Source organism: Neovison vison, chromosome 2, assembly GCF_020171115.1.
Source record: "Neovison vison isolate M4711 chromosome 2, ASM_NN_V1, whole genome shotgun sequence".
In the NCBI taxonomy this organism is placed as follows: Eukaryota; Metazoa; Chordata; class Mammalia; order Carnivora; family Mustelidae; genus Neogale; species Neogale vison.
The window spans coordinates 156,850,402-156,877,707 of NC_058092.1; the positions used below are offsets into that span (position 1 = coordinate 156,850,402).

Below are 27,306 nucleotides of genomic sequence, written 5' to 3' on the forward strand. Positions count from 1 at the left end.
CACATCAAGGGGGCGGGGACGCATAGCACAGCGGAGACCTGGGGCGTAGGGCTGCCTGGGATCAGCAGCAGCTGAGGTAAGGGCGGCAGCGTGAGGGGCACAGCAGGCCGGCAGGGGTGCATGTGATGGTAGCAGTGTGAGCTGCGTTGGAGAGGAGGGCAGATATTCAGGGTGGACGTAGCACGGTAATGTGCCTGGCAGCAGGGAGGCAACGGAGCGCGGGGAAGGGGAAAGCCGTCAGGCAGTATTGGGGGGCGGGTGTTGGTGGCGGGACAAGCTGGGCCTAAGCCGGGCGTAAACGTCACGGCGTGGTGGGTGGGGCTGCATGGGCCTGAGGGGTTGGCAGCTGGGAGACAACACTGAGGTAGGGGGACGGGATCACGGAGGAGGGAGCAGGGGTCACCAGAGGCGTGGAAGGGGACCGACAGTAGTGGCACAGGGAGGGGTGGGAGCTGTGTGGCACCTGTGGTGGATTGTCGGAATCTAGGCGGCAGCAGAGGGGGTGAGGGGGTGAGGGGGTGGGAGAAGCCTCAGGCAGTGGGGCAGCAACAGTTAGGAGGGGGTGGTGGGCGGGCCCATCGTGCGCGTCAAAGGGGCGGGAGGGCAAAGCAACACAGTGGCCTGGGGCACAGGGCCGCAGTGGAGCGGCGGCAGCTGAGGTAAGGGGGGCAGGGATGTATGGGGGCGGTAGCAATGTGGTGGAAGCATGGGGAGGTGGTGGATAGGGTGCCAGTAGCATGGTAATGCGGCTGGCAGCAGGGAGACAACAGAACCGGGGGAGGGGGAAGCAATTAGGTGGTTCTGGAGGGTGGAGGGGAGGGACCAGCCTGGCATCATCGGGAGGTCAGTGTCTCGGCGTGGTGGGCGGGGGTGGCAGGGCTGCAAGGGTGCCAAGAGGTGTCAGAGAGATGAAAACGCTCAGGTATGGGGGTGGAACCAGTAGGGGAGAGACCTGGGGTCACCAGAGTCGGGGGAGGGGGCAACCAGGCAGTAGTGGCGCAGGGAGAGGTAGAGGCCCGTGGGTCGGGAGCTGTGTGCCATCTGAGGGGTTCAGCAGTGTGGCACCTGGACGGGGTGTTGGAATAGAGGTGGCAGGGCAGCATAGGGAGGGTGGGACCATCCCTGAGGCGCAGCACAGAGACAGCTTGGCTGGCTTGCTGGACCTGCTCATAGTGCTGCCAATGAGGCGGGGAAGCGAATCACAGCAGAGGCCGAGGCACAGGACACAGATGTGGCTTGGCAGTAAAGGGGCCTTTGTGGGGGCACAGCAGGGTGGCAGGGGTGCATTTCTGGGGAGCAGCAAGTTGGTAGCCGCGCTGGGGGTGGTGGACGTGCTGGGCAGCCACATGCTTGGCAGCCGGGAGGCATTGGAGTGGGGGGAGGGGAGTAGCTAGGCGGTAGTGTCCTTGGGGGTGGGCAGGACTAGCCGGGTATGAGCAGGGTCTCAATGTCATGGTGTGGTGGGTCAGGCAGCAAAGCAAGGGCCTGGCTTTGCTGGGCTTGGTGCTTGTCTACAGGGCGGGACCACTGTTAGCAGCAGCAGTAGCGGGGACCCAGGGTAGCAGCCGAGAGGCAATGGTGGTTTTAAGTGGGGGAGCTGTGGACGGTGGTGCAGTGCGGTGGGAGCGGCTCACGTTGTGAGGGCAGCCTGCCGGTACCAGTGCGCGGAAGGTGGATTAGTACTCATGGGGCGGCTCATGGACTCATGACTCAGCGCGGCAATAGGGGTAGGGGATCGGGAAGGCTCCAGAGTGGGGGAAAGGGATAACATCTAGGTGGTATCTGCAGGGAGGGGTGGGCAGGAACAGCAGGGGCCAGCGTGGTAGGTGGGGCAATCATGCAAGTCAACAGGGCAGGGCTGCATAGGGCTGTACTATGAAGACCAGCAGCTGCAGGACACAGGGAAGCAGCAGGACATAGGGCAAGAGTGGGACCCAGGGTGGCAGCAGATCAGAAGCAGGGTAGCGGTAAGGGGGCAGTGACGGCGAGGGGGTGTTCAGGGGATTGGTAGTGGGGATGTGGGGAGAGCAGAGAGGGGTGGTAGTAGCAGAGAGGGGTGGTGGGGCATCAGGACAGGAATGAGCATGGTGGTGGGCGGGGTGGGACAGCACGGCTGCACGGGTGCATGTGGGGTGGCAGGCGGGTGGTGGCATGCGGAGATGGGGGGACGGAACCAGCTGAGAGGCAGCGGCACAGCAACTGCTCAGGTAGGCATGAAGGGCGGGGTAGGGCCTTAGTGCATGTCAGTGGGGCTGGACAGTGAAGGTCAGCAGTGGCCTGGGGCACAGGGCAGCAGCTTAGCTGCAGCAGCGGTGGTAAGGTGGACAGTATGAGGGGTGTGCTGCGGACGGCAGGGTCACGAGGCGGGGGCACCCAGGCAGTAGCAGCATTGGGAGAAGGCTGGTATGCGTGGGGCGGCAGCAGCAGGTCAACGGGTAGGGAATCTGGAGGCACTGGGGCTGGGTGGCGGGCCGACAGGCGGGAGCAGTTCGGGGGTGTTTGGTGGGACCAGCAGGGCAAAAGCATCAGGTTCATAGCTGTGTGGGCAGGGCAGGGGCTCTGCACAGCCGCGGCAGCAAGGGGAGAGTATGCAGTGAAGAAATGGTGGGGGCAGGGCAGTGAGGCAGCAGTGATTTGAGGAAGGCAGTGACTTGAGATGGCAGCACATGGGGAGGCAAAGCAGGGAGGTGAAGTGGGGAGGGATTGGCCTGCATGTGGCTGGGAGGGACCAGTGGCGCAGCAGTTACATGGCAATGGCACAGCATGGCTTGGGGGCTGGGTGGGGCAGTGGAGATGGGCAGGAGCAGGGTGACCACGGTAGCAGTGGTGGTGCTGTTGGAAACACAGGTACCAGGGCAGTAGAAGCACTGGAGGGTGGCGCAGCAGGGTGGCAGAGTCCCGGGGGTTGCACAAGGGAGCGATAAGGGCACTGGAGGTGGCACAGCAGGGCATCAGTTGCAATGGGCAGGGCAACAGGGCAGCTGTGGTGAGGGTTAGCCATTGTGGAACAAAGGAGAACTGCTGTGGAGTACCAGGGTGGAGGGTGGCAGCGCTGGTGGCAGCGGCCTGTCAGGAATGGGTGGTAGAAGGGACAGTGGCGGGAGTGTAGGGTGCAGCAGGGTGGCAGTGGGGGATGGCACAGTGGGGTGGCAGTGGTACAGGGTGTGGGGACTAGCCAGGGGGCAGAAGCATGGGGGGGCAGTGATTTGGTAGCAGCGCTATCAAATTGTTGGATGCTTGTGATGGGGCACACGGGACTCCTAGAAATATTTTGGAGTGTGTGCCTTGTAGAAGGTAATAATGAAGATGAGGGTATAGTGACTTAATGACAAGATGGAATTAATCATTCTTCTTAAAAAGGGACCATGATACAAATATTCCTAGAAAGCTGTGAGTGAAAATAACCAGGACAAAAGTTTCACCCTAGAAATTATGCGGGAATATGAGCAAATCCAAATTTAAATTAGAGTTTTTCCATTTTCATATTTCAGTGTTTTTTTTTTTTTATTTAAAAAAATTAAAAATCTAGGGTCACCTGGGTCGCTCAGTCGGTTAAGTATCGACTCCTGCCTTTGGCTCGGGTCATGATCTCAGGGTCTTGAGATGGAGCCTGAGGGCTCGATCCTGGGTGTGGCGTCTGCTGCCTGCTTAAGATTCTCTCTTCCAGGGCACCTGGGTGGCACAGTCAGTTAAGCATCTGCCTTCAGCTCAGGTCAGGATCCCAGGACCCTGGGATGGAATCAAGCCCCACATCTGGCTCCCTGCTCAGTGGGGAGCCTGCTTCTCCTTCTCCCTCTCCTGCTCTGCCTGTTGCGCTCTCTCTGTCAAATAAATAAAATCTTAAGAAAGAAAAAAAAAATTCTCTCTCCCTTTCCCTCTGACCCTTCCCCCTGCTATCGCTTTTTGGAGATTTCTGGTGTGGCAGTTCCAAAGAAAATAGTCTCCAAAAAAAAAAAAAAAACCCTCCAAAAAATGAAATAAATTGCAGCAGAATACACACACATACACACATGTAATTTTGAATTTTAGCATTTTTTTAATTGCTTAAAATTGAAGAAAATGAGCTGGGGAATTGGGGCAAACAGCAATTTCTTGGGATGTTAACACTGAGTTACCAACAATTACATAAGGCAATGTTAACTGACATCCATTTTGAATAAGAATAGAAAATAGTGTTAGTTGTCCACCTTTCCGGAAAAAAAGTTTTTAAAACATGCAGTTATCGGGGCACCTGGATAGCTCAGTGGGTTAAGCCTCTGCCTTTGGCTCAGGTCATGATCTCGGGGTCGTGGGATCGAGCCCCGCATCGGGCTCTCTGCTCAGCAGGGAGCCTGCTTCCCTTCCTCTCTCTCTCTGCCTTCCTCTCTCTCTGCCTGCCTCTCCTACTTGAGATCTCTCTCTGCCAAATAAATAAATAAAATAAAAAAAATGCAGCTATCCTCAGTAGGACTATATCTATTTATAAGAAACAACGGAATAGTTAAAAATTTGTTCACTGGTGGTTTATAAAGAGGGATTTTGGCAAATGTAAAAATGACCATATTTTAATTTTATCCCTGAAAGTTTTGATGTCTTGTCAACAGCCTTACCATATGAGAAATACTGATTTAAAAAAAAACTTAGAGTCTGATCCTTAGCTATTAAAACTGTGCTTATTCTAAAACATTACGCAATTTAGAAATATGAGTATTTTTGTAGATGATTGCTTAAGTTCCCAATTACATTACCTAGTCTTTTTTGCTCTTGTTTAAGCAGTAAAGTTTATATTACTCCAAATGCTTTTTTTAAGGCTCAAAGCTTACTACTTGGGAACTCAGGATCTTAAATATTATTTGTACATTGTTCCTGTGTTGTAATAAAGTCATGCTATATTAAATTTTATTGATACTTTTGATTAGTGTGAGTATAGATATGATATCATAGTATATGGTGGAATTGTTGTTGAAAGGTTATTTCTTCTTTTAAAATATTGTTTTTATGTTTCCCACAATATACAACATTTTTCTCAGTTTGCATGTATAAATGCTAAGACAGTTTAGAGGCATGCGCAAATGTTCCTTTTCTGAGCTTACTGGAAAACTGACTTAAGGGTTTTCAATTTGTAGAATATATTACTTCCCAGATGTTTTAGATTCTTCCTACAATTCAGAAGCACCTCTCTGATTATGCTAAATATTAATTTACAAAAATTTGCGAATGATTTTAGTTGCCATACCTCATATGAAATCAAGCTTGTAAAGGAAATAAAGCTGTTGATCTTGCCTTTTTCTTTACAGTCATTCCAAGAATGAAATACTTCATGGGTCTGGATTTCTACTTCTACACAAGAACCTTTGATCCCTTTGATATATGTAAAATGTCAAAGGCTGCAATCACTAAGCATTTTAGAAGGGGTACTTGGTTATGTGTGTTTGTGCCATAAACACTAACAGTAGCACCAAGATGCTCTTCGTATGCATAGTTAGTTGACCAAAGCCAAAAAAAAAAAAAAAAAGAGAGAGAGAGAGAGAGAGAGCGAAATGTTGCACTCTTCGAAGCCCCTCTTCCCTTTGTGAGATGATTAGATCTTATGCTTCTCTTTTGTTTTGCAGGCAGGGGCCATCCACATAACTGCCACACCAGGAATCTCCAATATGCAGGGACAAGATAACACCTGTTCTGCATCAGGCCCTGGGACATCCAGCTATATACTGAGGTGAGTGGTCATCGGGATTGCCCTGCTTTCCCTTATATAGAGTTTGGAATCAAGGCTTGGAATTTTCCCCCAGTCATTCCCAGAGACTTGCTGAACAGCCTGGTTTCAGGGACATGCTGGAGCCTCCTAGTGGTGGCCTCTGGGCATGGGAATGCTTGTAACAACAGGGTGACCTGCCAAGTTCAAAGTACTTTGGCAAGAGTTATTATCACTGCAAAGGGGTTTAGGTACCACCTAGCATCTCATAGACTGAGACATGAAGGAAAATGACATATTCTGACCTTGCAGGGTGTGGTGGGAATGATGAGAAAAGGGCTTTGGTGCCAGTGGATGGTTTATCCTGGAGTGTTCCACAGGAACAAAAAAGCAGGATTGCTGAGCCTAATGACAAATTTCGACAAGATCAGAATGGGACTCAGGTGAATCAGATCTCCTGGCAATTTTGATGATTTGAATCTACTTTCACGGTTTTGCTGCTCTGAGCTCTGTGGATTTCAAATGGTCTAATAGGCAGTTTGGCTAATATATTGATTTACATAGAGAATTTACAAATTAAGCCAGTCAATACTAGCTAAGCACCCGCCATATGCTAGATACTGTGTTAAGTGCTATGGCAAATTCCGAGATGAATCACGTTTCCTACCCTGTAGGGGCTCATAGTTTGGTGAGGGATATAAGACATGTAGACCAGTCACTGGAATAGAGGGTAGGAAGTGGTAATGATTCAAGATGAATAGAAATAGACTATAAAGCAAAGTTCAGAGGCGATGTGGGGGTGGTTCAGGCTGGTGGAATGGAGACAAGTGGATAATTTAGTCATTCAGGAGTAAAATTAACACAACTTGGAAACTGATTATGAAAAGGGGCCAGGGGCAGAGGTGAATAAAAAATGCCGTGATGTTTCTAAGAATGCATGGCAGAGGAGTCAACAGGGGGCACCAAAGGTGAAGCATATTTGGAGGAATATAGGAAGGTTCAGTTTTGGACAAGAGGAGTTCAAGGTGGAAATTCAGACTTGGAGTATGGGAGGGAAATGGCTCTGGAGGTACAGAATACAGGCTCCTTTGCATTGGAGAGAAAACAAAGCAGCCGAATTCTGTAAGGTTTCGGAGACAGGTAGAGACGGACCTGTTCTCTGTGGAGAAAGAGTGAGAGGCAGTATGGGAGTGAGTCTGTGCTCAAGAGTCAGACCCACCTGAGTCTGAATTTCAGCTGTTTCATACTCTTTGCAGGCAAGATATTGAACCAACCTTCCTTATTTCTTTCATTTCTTTCTTTCTCTTTCTTTTTTTAACTTTCTTTTATTTTAAATATTTTGTTTTATTTATTTGACAGATCACAGTAGGCAGAGAGGCAGGCAGAGAGAGAGCGGAAGCAGGTTCTCTGCTGAGCAGGGAGCCCAATGCGGGGCTCGATCCCAGGGGATCCTGGGATCATGACCTGAGCCAAAGGCAGAGGCTTAACCCACTGAGCCACCCAGGTGCCCCAAAATATTGAATCTTTCTAAGCCTCAGTTTCCTCATTTACAATGTGATAGAGGATAGCATTTTTCTCAGAGTAGTTGTGAGGATTCATTAAGATGGTATATGTAAAATATTTAGGTTGATGCCTGGCATATCCTCAAGAAAAGTAGAGTATTGCACAAGGGAGGTATGGCGGCTGAGGCAAGGATTTGGTGGAGTAGCCAGGCAGTAGCAGCGGGGGACGGGAGGTGGGAACAGTGGGGTGGGAGCCCTTGAAAACGGGGAGGGCAGCAGGCAGGGAAGCCCTTGGGGTGGGGAGGGATGCTAGACAGTAGCTTGCGGTTAGGAGAGAGGACCTGTGAGGGGGATGGAGGCGAGTCCACGCCTGGCGTGGTGAGCAGGACAACAGGGCATGGAGGGGGGCAGGGCTTCGAAGCCAGTGCAAGGGCAGCGTGTGAACCTGGGGCAGCAGCCGATGGGCAGTGAGGTGACGGTAAGGGTCCCAGGGGCAGAGAAGTGGTGGGGGTAGGGTTTGTTGGGGCCACATCGAGGGCAGGGTGTGCAGTCCAGCCAGGTAGCAGTGGAGGGTGGGTGCAGCAGGACAGCAGCAACAGGGCAGGGCAGCGGGAAGCAATGTCACTGGGTCGCAGTCAGAGCGATGTTGGGGAGGTGCAGTGGGGTGGCAGTGGCGTTGGTGGGGCATAGTGGTTCAGCAGCAGAGTGGGGGGGTTAAGCAGGATGGTAGTGGGTTGGAGGCTAATGGTGGGGGGTGGGCAGGATCAGCGGGGTGTCGGTCTCATGGTAGTGGGGCAAGGCAGCGGCAGCAGGGCAACCATGGAAGGGGCGGTGGGCTGAAACGCTGGCAGCAGCACCAGGCCAACGGGTGGCGGGGCGGGGATTGGGGGCAGGGGCAGGGCTGCAAGAAGGGGCAACGTGGGCAGTAGCTTGGGGAAGGCTGCAGTGGCGCTGGGTGGATGTGCAGCAGGACAGCAGGTTCCTGGGGGGGGGTAGCTGTGGGGGGCGGGCCTTGGCAGAAGGAATCAAGGGCAACTCAGTGGGGCAATGGGGCTGTCATGGCATGGGGTGGTAGGTGGGGCCGTGTGGCTCCCCAGGTGGGAGGAGGTGGCAGCCAGGTGATGACCTTATGGTAGGGGGCGGGACCAGTGAGAGAGGGAGCAGAGGTCACCAGAGCCAGGTGAGGGGACAACTGGGCAGTAGTGGCACAGGGAGCTGTAGCAGGCCGTGGTGGGGGAGCTGTGTCAGCCAAGTGGGGCAGCCCTGCAGCGACTGTGAGGGGGGTATGGAATCTAGGCAGCAGCAACTGGGAGTGGGGTGGGATCAGCCCAGAGGCAGTGGCTCAGCAGCTGCAGCAGCGGAGGCGGGGCGGGGGGCGTGGTGGGCGGGCCCATGATGCACGTCAGGGGCGTGGGGCAGCAGCAGTGGAGGGCATGGTGGGCGGGTCCACAACAGACTGGCGTGGTGGGCGGCCCCAGAGTGCACGTCAAGGGGGCGGGGCGGCGTAGCCCAGTGGAGGCTGGGGCCTAGGGCTGCCTGGGAGCAGCGGCAGCTGAGGTAAGGGGGGCAGTGTACGGGGCACAGCAGGCTGGCAAGGGTGCCAGTGGGGATAGCAATGTGAGCCACGTGGGGAGGGGGGCAGATATTCAGGGCAGAAGTAGCACAGTAATATGCCTGGCAGCGGGGAGGCAACGGAGCAGGGGGGAGGGGAAAGCAGTTAGACGATAGTGGCACGTGGAGGGGAGCAGGACAATCTCGGCATCCGCGGGGCGTCAACGTTACGGCACGGTGGGCGGGGCTACATGGGTCTGAGGAGTTGGCCGCCAGGAGACAACACTGAGATAGGGGGACGGGATCACAGGGAAGGGAGTAGGGGTCAGCAGAGGCAGGGATGGGGGCAGGCAAAAGTGGCACAGGGAGGGGTGGGATCTGCGTGTCAGCCCAGTGGGGTAGCTGTGTGGCACCTCTGGGGGATGGGTGGAATCTAGACGGCAGCAGAGGGGTCGAGGGGGTGGGAGCAGCCCCAGGCAGCAGTGTAGCGACGGTTAGGATGGCGTGGTGGGTGGGTCCATCATGCACTTCAAGGGGGCGGGGCAGCTTCAGCGGGGGTGGGCGTGGTGGGTGACCCTACAGTGCACATCAAGGGGGCGGGGACGCATAGCACAGCGGAGACCTGGGGCGTAGGGCTGCCTGGGATCAGCAGCAGCTGAGGTAAGGGCGGCAGCGTGAGGGGCACAGCAGGCCGGCAGGGGTGCATGTGATGGTAGCAGTGTGAGCTGCGTTGGAGAGGAGGGCAGATATTCAGGGTGGACGTAGCACGGTAATGTGCCTGGCAGCAGGGAGGCAACGGAGCGCGGGGAAGGGGAAAGCCGTCAGGCAGTATTGGGGGGCGGGTGTTGGTGGCGGGACAAGCTGGGCCTAAGCCGGGCGTAAACGTCACGGCGTGGTGGGTGGGGCTGCATGGGCCCGAGGGGTTGGCAGCTGGGAGACAACACTGAGGTAGGGGGACGGGATCACGGAGGAGGGAGCAGGGGTCACCAGAGGCGTGGAAGGGGACCGACAGTAGTGGCACAGGGAGGGGTGGGAGCTGTGTGGCACCTGTGGTGGATTGTCGGAATCTAGGCGGCAGCAGAGGGGGTGAGGGGGTGAGGGGGTGGGAGAAGCCTCAGGCAGTGGGGCAGCAACAGTTAGGAGGGGGTGGTGGGCGGGCCCATCGTGCGCGTCAAAGGGGCGGGAGGGCAAAGCAACACAGTGGCCTGGGGCACAGGGCCGCAGTGGAGCGGCGGCAGCTGAGGTAAGGGGGGCAGGGATGTATGGGGGCGGTAGCAATGTGGTGGAAGCATGGGGAGGTGGTGGATAGGGTGCCAGTAGCATGGTAATGCGGCTGGCAGCAGGGAGACAACAGAACCGGGGGAGGGGGAAGCAATTAGGTGGTTCTGGAGGGTGGAGGGGAGGGACCAGCCTGGCATCATCGGGAGGTCAGTGTCTCGGCGTGGTGGGCGGGGTGGCAGGGCTGCAAGGGTGCCAAGAGGTGTCAGAGAGATGAAAACGCTCAGGTATGGGGGTGGAACCAGTAGGGGAGAGACCTGGGGTCACCAGAGTCGGGGGAGGGGGCAACCAGGCAGTAGTGGCGCAGGGAGAGGTAGAGGCCCGTGGGTCGGGAGCTGTGTGCCATCTGAGGGGTTCAGCAGTGTGGCACCTGGACGGGGTGTTGGAATAGAGGTGGCAGGGCAGCATAGGGAGGGTGGGACCATCCCTGAGGCGCAGCACAGAGACAGCTTGGCTGGCTTGCTGGACCTGCTCATAGTGATGCCAATGAGGCGGGGAAGCGAATCACAGCAGAGGCCGAGGCACAGGACACAGATGTGGCTTGGCAGTAAAGGGGCCTTTGTGGGGGCACAGCAGGGTGGCAGGGGTGCATTTCTGGGGAGCAGCAAGTTGGTAGCCGCGCTGGGGGTGGTGGACGTGCTGGGCAGCCACATGCTTGGCAGCCGGGAGGCATTGGAGTGGGGGGAGGGGAGTAGCTAGGCGGTAGTGTCCTTGGGGGTGGGCAGGACTAGCCGGGTATGAGCAGGGTCTCAATGTCATGGTGTGGTGGGTCAGGCAGCAAAGCAAGGGCCTGGCTTTGCTGGGCTTGGTGCTTGTCTACAGGGCGGGACCACTGTTAGCAGCAGCAGTAGCGGGGACCCAGGGTAGCAGCCGAGAGGCAATGGTGGTTTTAAGTGGGGGAGCTGTGGACGGTGGTGCAGTGCGGTGGGAGCGGCTCACGTTGTGAGGGCAGCCTGCCGGTACCAGTGCGCGGAAGGTGGATTAGTACTCATGGGGCGGCTCATGGACTCATGACTCAGCGCGGCAATAGGGGTAGGGGATCGGGAAGGCTCCAGAGTGGGGGAAAGGGATAACATCTAGGTGGTATCTGCAGGGAGGGGTGGGCAGGAACAGCAGGGGCCAGCATGGTAGGTGGGGCAATCATGCAAGTCAACAGGGCAGGGCTGCATAGGGCTGTACTATGAAGACCAGCAGCTGCAGGACACAGGGAAGCAGCAGGACATAGGGCAAGAGTGGGACCCAGGGTGGCAGCAGATCAGAAGCATGGTAGCGGTAAGGGGGCAGTGACGGCGAGGGGGTGTTCAGGGGATTGGTAGTGGGGATGTGGGGAGAGCAGAGAGGGGTGGTAGTAGCAGAGAGGGGTGGTGGGGCATCAGGACAGGAATGAGCATGGTGGTGGGCGGGGTGGGACAGCACGGCTGCACGGGTGCATGTGGGGTGGCAGGCGGGTGGTGGCATGCGGAGATGGGGGGACGGAACCAGCTGAGAGGCAGCGGCACAGCAACTGCTCAGGTAGGCATGAAGGGCGGGGTAGGGCCTTAGTGCATGTCAGTGGGGCTGGACAGTGAAGGTCAGCAGTGGCCTGGGGCACAGGGCAGCAGCTTAGCTGCAGCAGCGGTGGTAAGGTGGACAGTATGAGGGGTGTGCTGCGGACGGCAGGGTCACGAGGCGGGGGCACCCAGGCAGTAGCAGCATTGGGAGAAGGCTGGTATGCGTGGGGCGGCAGCAGCAGGTCAACGGGTAGGGAATCTGGAGGCACTGGGGCTGGGTGGCGGGCCGACAGGCGGGAGCAGTTCGGGGGTGTTTGGTGGGACCAGCAGGGCAAAAGCATCAGGTTCATAGCTGTGTGGGCAGGGCAGGGGCTCTGCACAGCCGCGGCAGCAAGGGGAGAGTATGCAGTGAAGAAATGGTGGGGGCAGGGCAGTGAGGCAGCAGTGATTTGAGGAAGGCAGTGACTTGAGATGGCAGCACATGGGGAGGCAAAGCAGGGAGGTGAAGTGGGGAGGGATTGGCCTGCATGTGGCTGGGAGGGACCAGTGGCGCAGCAGTTACATGGCAATGGCACAGCATGGCTTGGGGGCTGGGTGGGGCAGTGGAGATGGGCAGGAGCAGGGTGACCACGGTAGCAGTGGTGGTGCTGTTGGAAACACAGGTACCAGGGCAGTAGAAGCACTGGAGGGTGGCGCAGCAGGGTGGCAGAGTCCCGGGGGTTGCACAAGGGAGCGATAAGGGCACTGGAGGTGGCACAGCAGGGCATCAGTTGCAATGGGCAGGGCAACAGGGCAGCTGTGGTGAGGGTTAGCCATTGTGGAACAAAGGAGAACTGCTGTGGAGTACCAGGGTGGAGGGTGGCAGCGCTGGTGGCAGCGGCCTGTCAGGAATGGGTGGTAGAAGGGACAGTGGCGGGAGTGTAGGGTGCAGCAGGGTGGCAGTGGGGGATGGCACAGTGGGGTGGCAGTGGTACAGGGTGTGGGGACTAGCCAGGGGGCAGAAGCATGGGGGGGCAGTGATTTGGTAGCAGCGCTATCAAATTGTTGGATGCTTGTGATGGGGCACACGGGACTCCTAGAAATATTTTGGAGTGTGTGCCTTGTAGAAGGTAATAATGAAGATGAGGGTATAGTGACTTAATGACAAGATGGAATTAATCATTCTTCTTAAAAAGGGACCATGATACAAATATTCCTAGAAAGCTGTGAGTGAAAATAACCAGGACAAAAGTTTCACCCTAGAAATTATGCGGGAATATGAGCAAATCCAAATTTAAATTAGAGTTTTTCCATTTTCATATTTCAGTGTTTTTTTTTTTTATTTAAAAAAATTAAAAATCTAGGGTCACCTGGGTCGCTCAGTCGGTTAAGTATCGACTCCTGCCTTTGGCTCGGGTCATGATCTCAGGGTCTTGAGATGGAGCCTGAGGGTTCGATCCTGGGTGTGGCGTCTGCTGCCTGCTTAAGATTCTCTCTTCCAGGGCACCTGGGTGGCACAGTCAGTTAAGCATCTGCCTTCAGCTCAGGTCAGGATCCCAGGACCCTGGGATGGAATCAAGCCCCACATCTGGCTCCCTGCTCAGTGGGGAGCCTGCTTCTCCTTCTCCCTCTCCTGCTCTGCCTGTTGCGCTCTCTCTGTCAAATAAATAAAATCTTAAGAAAGAAAAAAAAAATTCTCTCTCCCTTTCCCTCTGACCCTTCCCCCTGCTATCGCTTTTTGGAGATTTCTGGTGTGGCAGTTCCAAAGAAAATAGTCTCCAAAAAAAAAAAAAAAACCTCCAAAAAATGAAATAAATTGCAGCAGAATACACACACATACACACATGTAATTTTGAATTTTAGCATTTTTTTAATTGCTTAAAATTGAAGAAAATGAGCTGGGGAATTGGGGCAAACAGCAATTTCTTGGGATGTTAACACTGAGTTACCAACAATTACATAAGGCAATGTTAACTGACATCCATTTTGAATAAGAATAGAAAATAGTGTTAGTTGTCCACCTTTCCGGAAAAAAAGTTTTTAAAACATGCAGTTATCGGGGCACCTGGATAGCTCAGTGGGTTAAGCCTCTGCCTTTGGCTCAGGTCATGATCTCGGGGTCGTGGGATCGAGCCCCGCATCGGGCTCTCTGCTCAGCAGGGAGCCTGCTTCCCTTCCTCTCTCTCTCTGCCTTCCTCTCTCTCTGCCTGCCTCTCCTACTTGAGATCTCTCTCTGCCAAATAAATAAATAAAATAAAAAAAATGCAGCTATCCTCAGTAGGACTATATCTATTTATAAGAAACAACTGAATAGTTAAAAATTTGTTCACTGGTGGTTTATAAAGAGGGATTTTGGCAAATGTAAAAATGACCATATTTTAATTTTATCCCTGAAAGTTTTGATGTCTTGTCAACAGCCTTACCATATGAGAAATACTGATTTAAAAAAAAACTTAGAGTCTGATCCTTAGCTATTAAAACTGTGCTTATTCTAAAACATTACGCAATTTAGAAATATGAGTATTTTTGTAGATGATTGCTTAAGTTCCCAATTACATTACCTAGTCTTTTTTGCTCTTGTTTAAGCAGTAAAGTTTATATTACTCCAAATGCTTTTTTTAAGGCTCAAAGCTTACTACTTGGGAACTCAGGATCTTAAATATTATTTGTACATTGTTCCTGTGTTGTAATAAAGTCATGCTATATTAAATTTTATTGATACTTTTGATTAGTGTGAGTATAGATATGATATCATAGTATATGGTGGAATTGTTGTTGAAAGGTTATTTCTTCTTTTAAAATATTGTTTTTATGTTTCCCACAATATACAACATTTTTCTCAGTTTGCATGTATAAATGCTAAGACAGTTTAGAGGCATGCGCAAATGTTCCTTTTCTGAGCTTACTGGAAAACTGACTTAAGGGTTTTCAATTTGTAGAATATATTACTTCCCAGATGTTTTAGATTCTTCCTACAATTCAGAAGCACCTCTCTGATTATGCTAAATATTAATTTACAAAAATTTGCGAATGATTTTAGTTGCCATACCTCATATGAAATCAAGCTTGTAAAGGAAATAAAGCTGTTGATCTTGCCTTTTTCTTTACAGTCATTCCAAGAATGAAATACTTCATGGGTCTGGATTTCTACTTCTACACAAGAACCTTTGATCCCTTTGATATATGTAAAATGTCAAAGGCTGCAATCACTAAGCATTTTAGAAGGGGTACTTGGTTATGTGTGTTTGTGCCATAAACACTAACAGTAGCACCAAGATGCTCTTCGTATGCATAGTTAGTTGACCAAAGCCAAAAAAAAAAAAAAAAAAAGAGAGAGAGAGAGAGAGAGCGAAATGTTGCACTCTTCGAAGCCCCTCTTCCCTTTGTGAGATGATTAGATCTTATGCTTCTCTTTTGTTTTGCAGGCAGGGGCCATCCACATAACTGCCACACCAGGAATCTCCAATATGCAGGGACAAGATAACACCTGTTCTGCATCAGGCCCTGGGACATCCAGCTATATACTGAGGTGAGTGGTCATCGGGATTGCCCTGCTTTCCCTTATATAGAGTTTGGAATCAAGGCTTGGAATTTTCCCCCAGTCATTCCCAGAGACTTGCTGAACAGCCTGGTTTCAGGGACATGCTGGAGCCTCCTAGTGGTGGCCTCTGGGCATGGGAATGCTTGTAACAACAGGGTGACCTGCCAAGTTCAAAGTACTTTGGCAAGAGTTATTATCACTGCAAAGGGGTTTAGGTACCACCTAGCATCTCATAGACTGAGACATGAAGGAAAATGACATATTCTGACCTTGCAGGGTGTGGTGGGAATGATGAGAAAAGGGCTTTGGTGCCAGTGGATGGTTTATCCTGGAGTGTTCCACAGGAACAAAAAAGCAGGATTGCTGAGCCTAATGACAAATTTCGACAAGATCAGAATGGGACTCAGGTGAATCAGATCTCCTGGCAATTTTGATGATTTGAATCTACTTTCACGGTTTTGCTGCTCTGAGCTCTGTGGATTTCAAATGGTCTAATAGGCAGTTTGGCTAATATATTGATTTACATAGAGAATTTACAAATTAAGCCAGTCAATACTAGCTAAGCACCCGCCATATGCTAGATACTGTGTTAAGTGCTATGGCAAATTCCGAGATGAATCACGTTTCCTACCCTGTAGGGGCTCATAGTTTGGTGAGGGATATAAGACATGTAGACCAGTCACTGGAATAGAGGGTAGGAAGTGGTAATGATTCAAGATGAATAGAAATAGACTATAAAGCAAAGTTCAGAGGCGATGTGGGGGTGGTTCAGGCTGGTGGAATGGAGACAAGTGGATAATTTAGTCATTCAGGAGTAAAATTAACACAACTTGGAAACTGATTATGAAAAGGGGCCAGGGGCAGAGGTGAATAAAAAATGCCGTGATGTTTCTAAGAATGCATGGCAGAGGAGTCAACAGGGGGCACCAAAGGTGAAGCATATTTGGAGGAATATAGGAAGGTTCAGTTTTGGACAAGAGGAGTTCAAGGTGGAAATTCAGACTTGGAGTATGGGAGGGAAATGGCTCTGGAGGTACAGAATACAGGCTCCTTTGCATTGGAGAGAAAACAAAGCAGCCGAATTCTGTAAGGTTTCGGAGACAGGTAGAGACGGACCTGTTCTCTGTGGAGAAAGAGTGAGAGGCAGTATGGGAGTGAGTCTGTGCTCAAGAGTCAGACCCACCTGAGTCTGAATTTCAGCTGTTTCATACTCTTTGCAGGCAAGATATTGAACCAACCTTCCTTATTTCTTTCATTTCTTTCTTTCTCTTTCTTTTTTTAACTTTCTTTTATTTTAAATATTTTGTTTTATTTATTTGACAGATCACAGTAGGCAGAGAGGCAGGCAGAGAGAGAGCGGAAGCAGGTTCTCTGCTGAGCAGGGAGCCCAATGCGGGGCTCGATCCCAGGGGATCCTGGGATCATGACCTGAGCCAAAGGCAGAGGCTTAACCCACTGAGCCACCCAGGTGCCCCAAAATATTGAATCTTTCTAAGCCTCAGTTTCCTCATTTACAATGTGATAGAGGATAGCATTTTTCTCAGAGTAGTTGTGAGGATTCATTAAGATGGTATATGTAAAATATTTAGGTTGATGCCTGGCATATCCTCAAGAAAAGTAGAGTATTGCACAAGGGAGGTATGGCGGCTGAGGCAAGGATTTGGTGGAGTAGCCAGGCAGTAGCAGCGGGGGACGGGAGGTGGGAACAGTGGGGTGGGAGCCCTTGAAAACGGGGAGGGCAGCAGGCAGGGAAGCCCTTGGGGTGGGGAGGGATGCTAGACAGTAGCTTGCGGTTAGGAGAGAGGACCTGTGAGGGGGATGGAGGCGAGTCCACGCCTGGCGTGGTGAGCAGGACAACAGGGCATGGAGGGGGGCAGGGCTTCGAAGCCAGTGCAAGGGCAGCGTGTGAACCTGGGGCAGCAGCCGATGGGCAGTGAGGTGACGGTAAGGGTCCCAGGGGCAGAGAAGTGGTGGGGGTAGGGTTTGTTGGGGCCACATCGAGGGCAGGGTGTGCAGTCCAGCCAGGTAGCAGTGGAGGGTGGGTGCAGCAGGACAGCAGCAACAGGGCAGGGCAGCGGGAAGCAATGTCACTGGGTTGCAGTCAGAGCGATGTTGGGGAGGTGCAGTGGGGTGGCAGTGGCGTTGGTGGGGCATAGTGGTTCAGCAGCAGAGTGGGGGGGTTAAGCAGGATGGTAGTGGGTTGGAGGCTAATGGTGGGGGGTGGGCAGGATCAGCGGGGTGTCGGTCTCATGGTAGTGGGGCAAGGCAGTGGCAGCAGGGCAACCATGGAAGGGGCGGTGGGCTGAAACGCTGGCAGCAGCACCAGGCCAACGGGTGGCGGGGCGGGGATTGGGGGCAGGGGCAGGGCTGCAAGAAGGGGCAACGTGGGCAGTAGCTTGGGGAAGGCTGCAGTGGCGCTGGGTGGATGTGCAGCAGGACAGCAGGTTCCTGGGGGGGGGGTAGCTGTGGGGGGCGGGCCTTGGCAGAAGGAATCAAGGGCAACTCAGTGGGGCAATGGGGCTGTCATGGCATGGGGTGGTAGGTGGGGCCGTGTGGCTCCCCAGGTGGGAGGAGGTGGCAGCCAGGTGATGACCTTATGGTAGGGGGCGGGACCAGTGAGAGAGGGAGCAGAGGTCACCAGAGCCAGGTGAGGGGACAACTGGGCAGTAGTGGCACAGGGAGCTGTAGCAGGCCGTGGTGGGGGAGCTGTGTCAGCCAAGTGGGGCAGCCCTGCAGCGACTGTGAGGGGGGTATGGAATCTAGGCAGCAGCAACTGGGAGTGGGGTGGGATCAGCCCAGAGGCAGTGGCTCAGCAGCTGCAGCAGCGGAGGCGGGGCGGGGGCGTGGTGGGCGGGCCCATGATGCACGTCAGGGGCGTGGGGCAGCAGCAGTGGAGGGCATGGTGGGCGGGTCCACAACAGACTGGCGTGGTGGGCGGCCCCAGAGTGCACGTCAAGGGGGCGGGGCGGCGTAGCCCAGTGGAGGCTGGGGCCTAGGGCTGCCTGGGAGCAGCGGCAGCTGAGGTAAGGGGGGCAGTGTGCGGGGCACAGCAGGCTGGCAAGGGTGCCAGTGGGGATAGCAATGTGAGCCACGTGGGGAGGGGGGCAGATATTCAGGGCAGAAGTAGCACAGTAATATGCCTGGCAGCGGGGAGGCAACGGAGCAGGGGGGAGGGGGAAAGCAGTTAGACGATAGTGGCACGTGGAGGGGAGCAGGACAATCTCGGCATCCGCGGGGCGTCAACGTTACGGCACGGTGGGCGGGGCTACATGGGTCTGAGGAGTTGGCCGCCAGGAGACAACACTGAGATAGGGGGACGGGATCACAGGGAAGGGAGTAGGGGTCAGCAGAGGCAGGGATGGGGGCAGGCAAAAGTGGCACAGGGAGGGGTGGGATCTGCGTGTCAGCCCAGTGGGGTAGCTGTGTGGCACCTCTGGGGGATGGGTGGAATCTAGACGGCAGCAGAGGGGTCGAGGGGGTGGGAGCAGCCCCAGGCAGCAGTGTAGCGACGGTTAGGATGGCGTGGTGGGTGGGTCCATCATGCACTTCAAGGGGGCGGGGCAGCTTCAGCGGGGTGGGCGTGGTGGGTGACCCTACAGTGCACATCAAGGGGGCGGGGACGCATAGCACAGCGGAGACCTGGGGCGTAGGGCTGCCTGGGATCAGCAGCAGCTGAGGTAAGGGCGGCAGCGTGAGGGGCACAGCAGGCCGGCAGGGGTGCATGTGATGGTAGCAGTGTGAGCTGCGTTGGAGAGGAGGGCAGATATTCAGGGTGGACGTAGCACGGTAATGTGCCTGGCAGCAGGGAGGCAACGGAGCGCGGGGAAGGGGAAAGCCGTCAGGCAGTATTGGGGGGGGGTGTTGGTGGCGGGACAAGCTGGGCCTAAGCCGGGCGTAAACGTCACGGCGTGGTGGGTGGGGCTGCATGGGCCTGAGGGGTTGGCAGCTGGGAGACAACACTGAGGTAGGGGGACGGGATCACGGAGGAGGGAGCAGGGGTCACCAGAGGCGTGGAAGGGGACAGACAGTAGTGGCACAGGGAGGGGTGGGAGCTGTGTGGCACCTGTGGTGGATTGTCGGAATCTAGGCGGCAGCAGAGGGGGTGAGGGGGTGAGGGGGTGGGAGAAGCCTCAGGCAGTGGGGCAGCAACAGTTAGGAGGGGGTGGTGGGCGGGCCCATCGTGCGCGTCAAAGGGGCGGGAGGGCAAAGCAACACAGTGGCCTGGGGCACAGGGCCGCAGTGGAGCGGGGGCAGCTGAGGTAAGGGGGGCAGGGATGTATGGGGGCGGTAGCAATGTGGTGGAAGCATGGGGAGGTGGTGGATAGGGTGCCAGTAGCATGGTAATGCGGCTGGCAGCAGGGAGACAACGGAACCGGGGGAGGGGGAAGCAATTAGGTGGTTCTGGAGGGTGGAGGGGAGGGACCAGCCTGGCATCATCGGGAGGTGAGTGTCTCGGCGTGGTGGGCGGGGGTGGCAGGGCTGCAAGGGTGCCAGGAGGTGTCAGAGAGATGAAAACGCTCAGGTATGGGGGTGGAACCAGTAGGGGAGAGACCTGGGGTCACCAGAGTCGGGGGAGGGGGCAACCAGGCAGTAGTGGCGCAGGGAGAGGTAGAGGCCCGTGGGTCGGGAGCTGTGTGCCATCTGAGGGGTTCAGCAGTGTGGCACCTGGACGGGGTGTTGGAATAGAGGTGGCAGGGCAGCATAGGGAGGGTGGGACCATCCCTGAGGCGCAGCACAGAGACAGCTTGGCTGGCTTGCTGGACCTGCTCATAGTGATGCCAATGAGGCGGGGAAGCGAATCACAGCAGAGGCCGAGGCACAGGACACAGATGTGGCTTGGCAGTAAAGGGGCCTTTGTGGGGGCACAGCAGGGTGGCAGGGGTGCATTTCTGGGGAGCAGCAAGTTGGTAGCCGCGCTGGGGGTGGTGGACGTGCTGGGCAGCCACATGCTTGGCAGCCGGGAGGCATTGGAGTGGGGGGAGGGGAGTAGCTAGGCGGTAGTGTCCTTGGGGGTGGGCAGGACTAGCCGGGTATGAGCAGGGTCTCAATGTCATGGTGTGGTGGGTCAGGCAGCAAAGCAAGGGCCTGGCTTTGCTGGGCTTGGTGCTTGTCTACAGGGCGGGACCACTGTTAGCAGCAGCAGTAGCGGGGACCCAGGGTAGCAGCCGAGAGGCAATGGTGGTTTTAAGTGGGGGAGCTGTGGACGGTGGTGCAGTGCGGTGGGAGCGGCTCACGTTGTGAGGGCAGCCTGCCGGTACCAGTGCACGGAAGGTGGATTAGTACTCATGGGGCGGCTCATGGACTCATGACTCAGCGCGGCAATAGGGGTAGGGGATCGGGAAGGCTCCAGAGTGGGGGAAAGGGATAACATCTAGGTGGTATCTGCAGGGAGGGGTGGGCAGGAACAGCAGGGGCCAGCGTGGTAGGTGGGGCAATCATGCAAGTCAACAGGGCAGGGCTGCATAGGGCTGTACTATGAAGACCAGCAGCTGCAGGACACAGGGAAGCAGCAGGACATAGGGCAAGAGTGGGACCCAGGGTGGCAGCAGATCAGAAGCAGGGTAGCGGTAAGGGGGCAGTGACGGCGAGGGGGTGTTCAGGGGATTGGTAGTGGGGATGTGGGGAGAGCAGAGAGGGGTGGTAGTAGCAGAGAGGGGTGGTGGGGCATCAGGACAGGAATGAGCATGGTGGTGGGCGGGGTGGGACAGCACGGCTGCACGGGTGCATGTGGGGTGGCAGGCGGGTGGTGGCATGCGGAGATGGGGGGACGGAACCAGCTGAGAGGCAGCGGCACAGCAACTGCTCAGGTAGGGCATGAAGGGCGGGGTAGGGCCTTAGTGCATGTCAGTGGGGCTGGACAGTGAAGGTCAGCAGTGGCCTGGGGCACAGGGCAGCAGCTTAGCTGCAGCAGCGGTGGTAAGGTGGACAGTATGAGGGGTGTGCTGCGGACGGCAGGGTCACGAGGCGGGGGCACCCAGGCAGTAGCAGCATTGGGAGAAGGCTGGTATGCGTGGGGCGGCAGCAGCAGGTCAACGGGTAGGGAATCTGGAGGCACTGGGGCTGGGTGGTGGGCCGACAGGCGGGAGCAGTTCGGGGGTGTTTGGTGGGACCAGCAGGGCAAAAGCATCAGGTTCATAGCTGTGTGGGCAGGGCAGGGGCTCTGCACAGCCGCGGCAGCAAGGGGAGAGTATGCAGTGAAGAAATGGTGGGGGCAGGGCAGTGAGGCAGCAGTGATTTGAGGAAGGCAGTGACTTGAGATGGCAGCACATGGGGAGGCAAAGCAGGGAGGTGAAGTGGGGAGGGATTGGCCTGCATGTGGCTGGGAGGGACCAGTGGCGCAGCAGTTACATGGCAATGGCACAGCATGGCTTGGGGGCTGGGTGGGGCAGTGGAGATGGGCAGGAGCAGGGTGACCACGGTAGCAGTGGTGGTGCTGTTGGAAACACAGGTACCAGGGCAGTAGAAGCACTGGAGGGTGGCGCAGCAGGGTGGCAGAGTCCCGGGGGTTGCACAAGGGAGCGATAAGGGCACTGGAGGTGGCACAGCAGGGCATCAGTTGCAATGGGCAGGGCAACAGGGCAGCTGTGGTGAGGGTTAGCCATTGTGGAACAAAGGAGAACTGCTGTGGAGTACCAGGGTGGAGGGTGGCAGCGCTGGTGGCAGCGGCCTGTCAGGAATGGGTGGTAGAAGGGACAGTGGCGGGAGTGTAGGGTGCAGCAGGGTGGCAGTGGGGGATGGCACAGTGGGGTGGCAGTGGTACAGGGTGTGGGGACTAGCCAGGGGGCAGAAGCATGGGGGGGCAGTGATTTGGTAGCAGCGCTATCAAATTGTTGGATGCTTGTGATGGGGCACACGGGACTCCTAGAAATATTTTGGAGTGTGTGCCTTGTAGAAGGTAATAATGAAGATGAGGGTATAGTGACTTAATGACAAGATGGAATTAATCATTCTTCTTAAAAAGGGACCATGATACAAATATTCCTAGAAAGCTGTGAGTGAAAATAACCAGGACAAAAGTTTCACCCTAGAAATTATGCGGGAATATGAGCAAATCCAAATTTAAAGCAGAGTTTTTCCTTTTTCATATTTCAGTGTTTTTTTTTATTTAAAAAAATTAAAAATCTAGGGTCACCTGGGTCGCTCAGTCGTTTAAGCATGGACTCCTGCCTTTGGCTCGGGTCATGATCTCAGGGTCTTGAGATGGAGCCTGAGGGTTCGATCCTGGGTGTGTCGTCTGCTGCCTGCTTAAGATTCTCTCTTCCAGGGCACCTGGGTGGCACAGTCAGTTAAGCATCTGCCTTCAGCTCAGGTCAGGATCCCAGGACCCTGGGATGGAATCAAGCCCCACATCTGGCTCCCTGCTCAGCGGGGAGCCTGCTTCTCCTTCTCCCTCTCCTGCTCTGCCTGTTGCGCTCTCTCTGTCAAATAAATAAAATCTAAAGAAAGAAAAAAAAATTCTCTCTCCCTTTCCCTCTGACCCTTCCCCCTGCTAGCGCTTTTTGGAGATTTCTGGTGTGGCAGTTCCAAAGAAAATAGTCTCCAAAAAAAACAAAACAAAACAAAACAAAAAAAACCTCCAAAAAAATGAAAAAAATTGCAGCAGAATACACACACGTACACACATGTAATTTTGAATTTCAGTATTTTTTAATTGCTTAAAATTGAAGAAAATGAGCTGGGGAAGTGGGGCAAACAGCAATTTCTTGGGATGTTAACACTGAGTTACCAACAATTACATAAGGCAATGTTAACTGACATCCATTTTGAGTAAGAATAGAAAATAGTGTTCGTTGTCCACCTTTCCGGAATAAAAGTTTTTAAAACATGCAGTTATCGGGGCACCTGGATAGCTCAGTGGGTTAAGCCTCTGCTTTTGGCTCAGGTCATGATCTCGGGGTCGTGGGATCGAGCCCCGCATCGGGGTCTCTGCTCTGCAGGGAGCCTGCTTCCCTTCCTCTCTCTCTCTGCCTGCCTCTCCTACTTGAGATCTCTCTCTGCCAAATAAATAAATAAAATAAAAAAAATGCAGCTATCCTCAGTAGGACTATATCTATTTATAAGAAACAACTGAATAGTTAAAAATTTGTTCACTGGTGGTTTATAAAGAGGGATTTTGGCAAATGTAAAAATGACCATATTTTAATTTTATCCCTGAAAGTTTTGATGTCTTGTCAACAGCCTTACCATATGAGAAATACTGATTTAAAAAAAAACTTAGAGTCTGATCCTTAGCTATTAAAACTGTGCTTATTCTAAAACATTACGCAATTTAGAAATATGAGTATTTTTGTAGATGATTGCTTAAGTTCCCAATTACATTACCTAGTCTTTTTTGCTCTTGTTTAAGCAGTAAAGTTTATATTACTCCAAATGCTTTTTTTAAGGCTCAAAGCTTACTACTTGGGAACTCAGGATCTTAAATATTATTTGTACATTGTTCCTGTGTTGTAATAAAGTCATGCTATATTAAATTTTATTGATACTTTTGATTAGTGTGAGTATAGATATGATATCATAGTATATGGTGGAATTGTTGTTGAAAGGTTATTTCTTCTTTTAAAATATTGTTTTTATGTTTCCCACAATATACAACATTTTTCTCAGTTTGCATGTATAAATGCTAAGACAGTTTAGAGGCATGCGCAAATGTTCCTTTTCTGAGCTTACTGGAAAACTGACTTAAGGGTTTTCAATTTGTAGAATATATTACTTCCCAGATGTTTTAGATTCTTCCTACAATTCAGAAGCACCTCTCTGATTATGCTAAATATTAATTTACAAAAATTTGCGAATGATTTTAGTTCCCATACCTCATATGAAATCAAGCTTGTAAAGGAAATAAAGCTGTTGATCTTGCCTTTTTCTTTACAGTCATTCCAAGAATGAAATACTTCATGGGTCTGGATTTCTACTTCTACACAAGAACCTTTGATCCCTTTGATATATGTAAAATGTCAAAGGCTGCAATCACTAAGCATTTTAGAAGGGGTACTTGGTTATGTGTGTTTGTGCCATAAACACTAACAGTAGCACCAAGATGCTCTTCGTATGCATAGTTAGTTGACCAAAGCCAAAAAAAAAAAAAAAAAGAGAGAGAGAGAGAGCGAAATGTTGCACTCTTCGAAGCCCCTCTTCCCTTTGTGAGATGATTAGATCTTATGCTTCTCTTTTGTTTTGCAGGCAGGGGCCATCCACATAACTGCCACACCAGGAATCTCCAATATGCAGGGACAAGATAACACCTGTTCTGCATCAGGCCCTGGGACATCCAGCTATATACTGAGGTGAGTGGTCATCGGGATTGCCCTGCTTTCCCTTATATAGAGTTTGGAATCAAGACTTGGAATTTTCCCCCAGTCATTCCCAGAGACTTGCTGAACAGCCTGGTTTCAGGGACATGCTGGAGCCTCCTAGTGGTGGCCTCTGGGCATGGGAATGCTTGTAACAACAGGGTGACCTGCCAAGTTCAAAGTACTTTGGCAAGAGTTATTATCACTGCAAAGGGGTTTAGGTACCACCTAGCATCTCATAGACTGAGACATGAAGGAAAATGACATATTCTGACCTTGCAGGGTGTGGTGGGAATGATGAGAAAAGGGCTTTGGTGCCAGTGGATGGTTTATCCTGGAGTGTTCCACAGGAACAAAAAAGCAGGATTGCTGAGCCTAATGACAAATTTCGACAAGATCAGAATGGGACTCAGGTGAATCAGATCTCCTGGCAATTTTGATGATTTGAATCTACTTTCACGGTTTTGCTGCTCTGAGCTCTGTGGATTTCAAATGGTCTAATAGGCAGTTTGGCTAATATATTGATTTACATAGAGAATTTACAAATTAAGCCAGTCAATACTAGCTAAGCACCCGCCATATGCTAGATACTGTGTTAAGTGCTATGGCAAATTCCGAGATGAATCACGTTTCCTACCCTGTAGGGGCTCATAGTTTGGTGAGGGATATAAGACATGTAGACCAGTCACTGGAATAGAGGGTAGGAAGTGGTAATGATTCAAGATGAATAGAAATAGACTATAAAGCAAAGTTCAGAAGCGATGTGGGGGTGGTTCAGGCTGGTGGAATGGAGACAAGTGGATAATTTAGTCATTCAGGAGTAAAATTAACACAACTTGGAAACTGATTATGAAAAGGGGCCAGGGGCAGAGGTGAATAAAAAATGCCGTGATGTTTCTAAGAATGCATGGCAGAGGAGTCAACAGGGGGCACCAAAGGTGAAGCATATTTGGAGGAATATAGGAAGGTTCAGTTTTGGACAAGAGGAGTTCAAGGTGGAAATTCAGACTTGGAGTATGGGAGGGAAATGGCTCTGGAGGTACAGAATACAGGCTCCTTTGCATTGGAGAGAAAACAAAGCAGCCGAATTCTGTAAGGTTTCGGAGACAGGTAGAGACGGACCTGTTCTCTGTGGAGAAAGAGTGAGAGGCAGTATGGGAGTGAGTCTGTGCTCAAGAGTCAGACCCACCTGAGTCTGAATTTCAGCTGTTTCATACTCTTTGCAGGCAAGATATTGAACCAACCTTCCTTATTTCTTTCATTTCTTTCTTTCTCTTTCTTTTTTTAACTTTCTTTTATTTTAAATATTTTGTTTTATTTATTTGACAGATCACAGTAGGCAGAGAGGCAGGCAGAGAGAGAGCGGAAGCAGGTTCTCTGCTGAGCAGGGAGCCCAATGCGGGGCTCGATCCCAGGGGATCCTGGGATCATGACCTGAGCCAAAGGCAGAGGCTTAACCCACTGAGCCACCCAGGTGCCCCAAAATATTGAATCTTTCTAAGCCTCAGTTTCCTCATTTACAATGTGATAGAGGATAGCATTTTTCTCAGAGTAGTTGTGAGGATTCATTAAGATGGTATATGTAAAATATTTAGGTTGATGCCTGGCATATCCTCAAGAAAAGTAGAGTATTGCACAAGGGAGGTATGGCGGCTGAGGCAAGGATTTGGTGGAGTAGCCAGGCAGTAGCAGCGGGGGACGGGAGGTGGGAACAGTGGGGTGGGAGCCCTTGAAAACGGGGAGGGCAGCAGGCAGGGAAGCCCTTGGGGTGGGGAGGGATGCTAGACAGTAGCTTGCGGTTAGGAGAGAGGACCTGTGAGGGGGATGGAGGCGAGTCCACGCCTGGCGTGGTGAGCAGGACAACAGGGCATGGAGGGGGGCAGGGCTTCGAAGCCAGTGCAAGGGCAGCGTGTGAACCTGGGGCAGCAGCCGATGGGCAGTGAGGTGACGGTAAGGGTCCCAGGGGCAGAGAAGTGGTGGGGGTAGGGTTTGTTGGGGCCACATCGAGGGCAGGGTGTGCAGTCCAGCCAGGTAGCAGTGGAGGGTGGGTGCAGCAGGACAGCAGCAACAGGGCAGGGCAGCGGGAAGCAATGTCACTGGGTTGCAGTCAGAGCGATGTTGGGGAGGTGCAGTGGGGGTGGCAGTGGCGTTGGTGGGGCATAGTGGTTCAGCAGCAGAGTGGGGGGGTTAAGCAGGATGGTAGTGGGTTGGAGGCTAATGGTGGGGGGTGGGCAGGATCAGCGGGGTGTCGGTCTCATGGTAGTGGGGCAAGGCAGCGGCAGCAGGGCAACCATGGAAGGGGCGGTGGGCTGAAACGCTGGCAGCAGCACCAGGCCAACGGGTGGCGGGGCGGGGATTGGGGGCAGGGGCAGGGCTGCAAGAAGGGGCAACGTGGGCAGTAGCTTGGGGAAGGCTGCAGTGGCGCTGGGTGGATGTGCAGCAGGACAGCAGGTTCCTGGGGGGGGGGGTAGCTGTGGGGGGCGGGCCTTGGCAGAAGGAATCAAGGGCAACTCAGTGGGGCAATGGGGCTGTCATGGCATGGGGTGGTAGGTGGGGCCGTGTGGCTCCCCAGGTGGGAGGAGGTGGCAGCCAGGTGATGACCTTATGGTAGGGGGCGGGACCAGTGAGAGAGGGAGCAGAGGTCACCAGAGCCAGGTGAGGGGACAACTGGGCAGTAGTGGCACAGGGAGCTGTAGCAGGCCGTGGTGGGGGAGCTGTGTCAGCCAAGTGGGGCAGCCCTGCAGCGACTGTGAGGGGGGTATGGAATCTAGGCAGCAGCAACTGGGAGTGGGGTGGGATCAGCCCAGAGGCAGTGGCTCAGCAGCTGCAGCAGCGGAGGCGGGGCGGGGGCGTGGTGGGCGGGCCCATGATGCACGTCAGGGGCGTGGGGCAGCAGCAGTGGAGGGCATGGTGGGCGGGTCCACAACAGACTGGCGTGGTGGGCGGCCCCAGAGTGCACGTCAAGGGGGCGGGGCGGCGTAGCCCAGTGGAGGCTGGGGCCTAG

At 53.6% G+C, this 27,306-nt stretch overlaps 1 long non-coding RNA gene across 1 annotated transcript in view; it reads left to right on the forward strand.

Annotated features, from left to right (window-relative positions):
• Positions 1 to 27,306, forward strand: part of LOC122900614 — a 191,447-nt gene that overhangs the window by 133,317 nt on the left and 30,824 nt on the right. Inside the window, exons 13-15 of the long non-coding RNA XR_006383272.1 lie at positions 5,592 to 5,695; positions 14,897 to 15,000; positions 24,193 to 24,296. This is a non-coding gene — a long non-coding RNA (uncharacterized LOC122900614). The remainder of the gene's footprint in view (positions 1 to 5,591; positions 5,696 to 14,896; positions 15,001 to 24,192; positions 24,297 to 27,306) is intronic.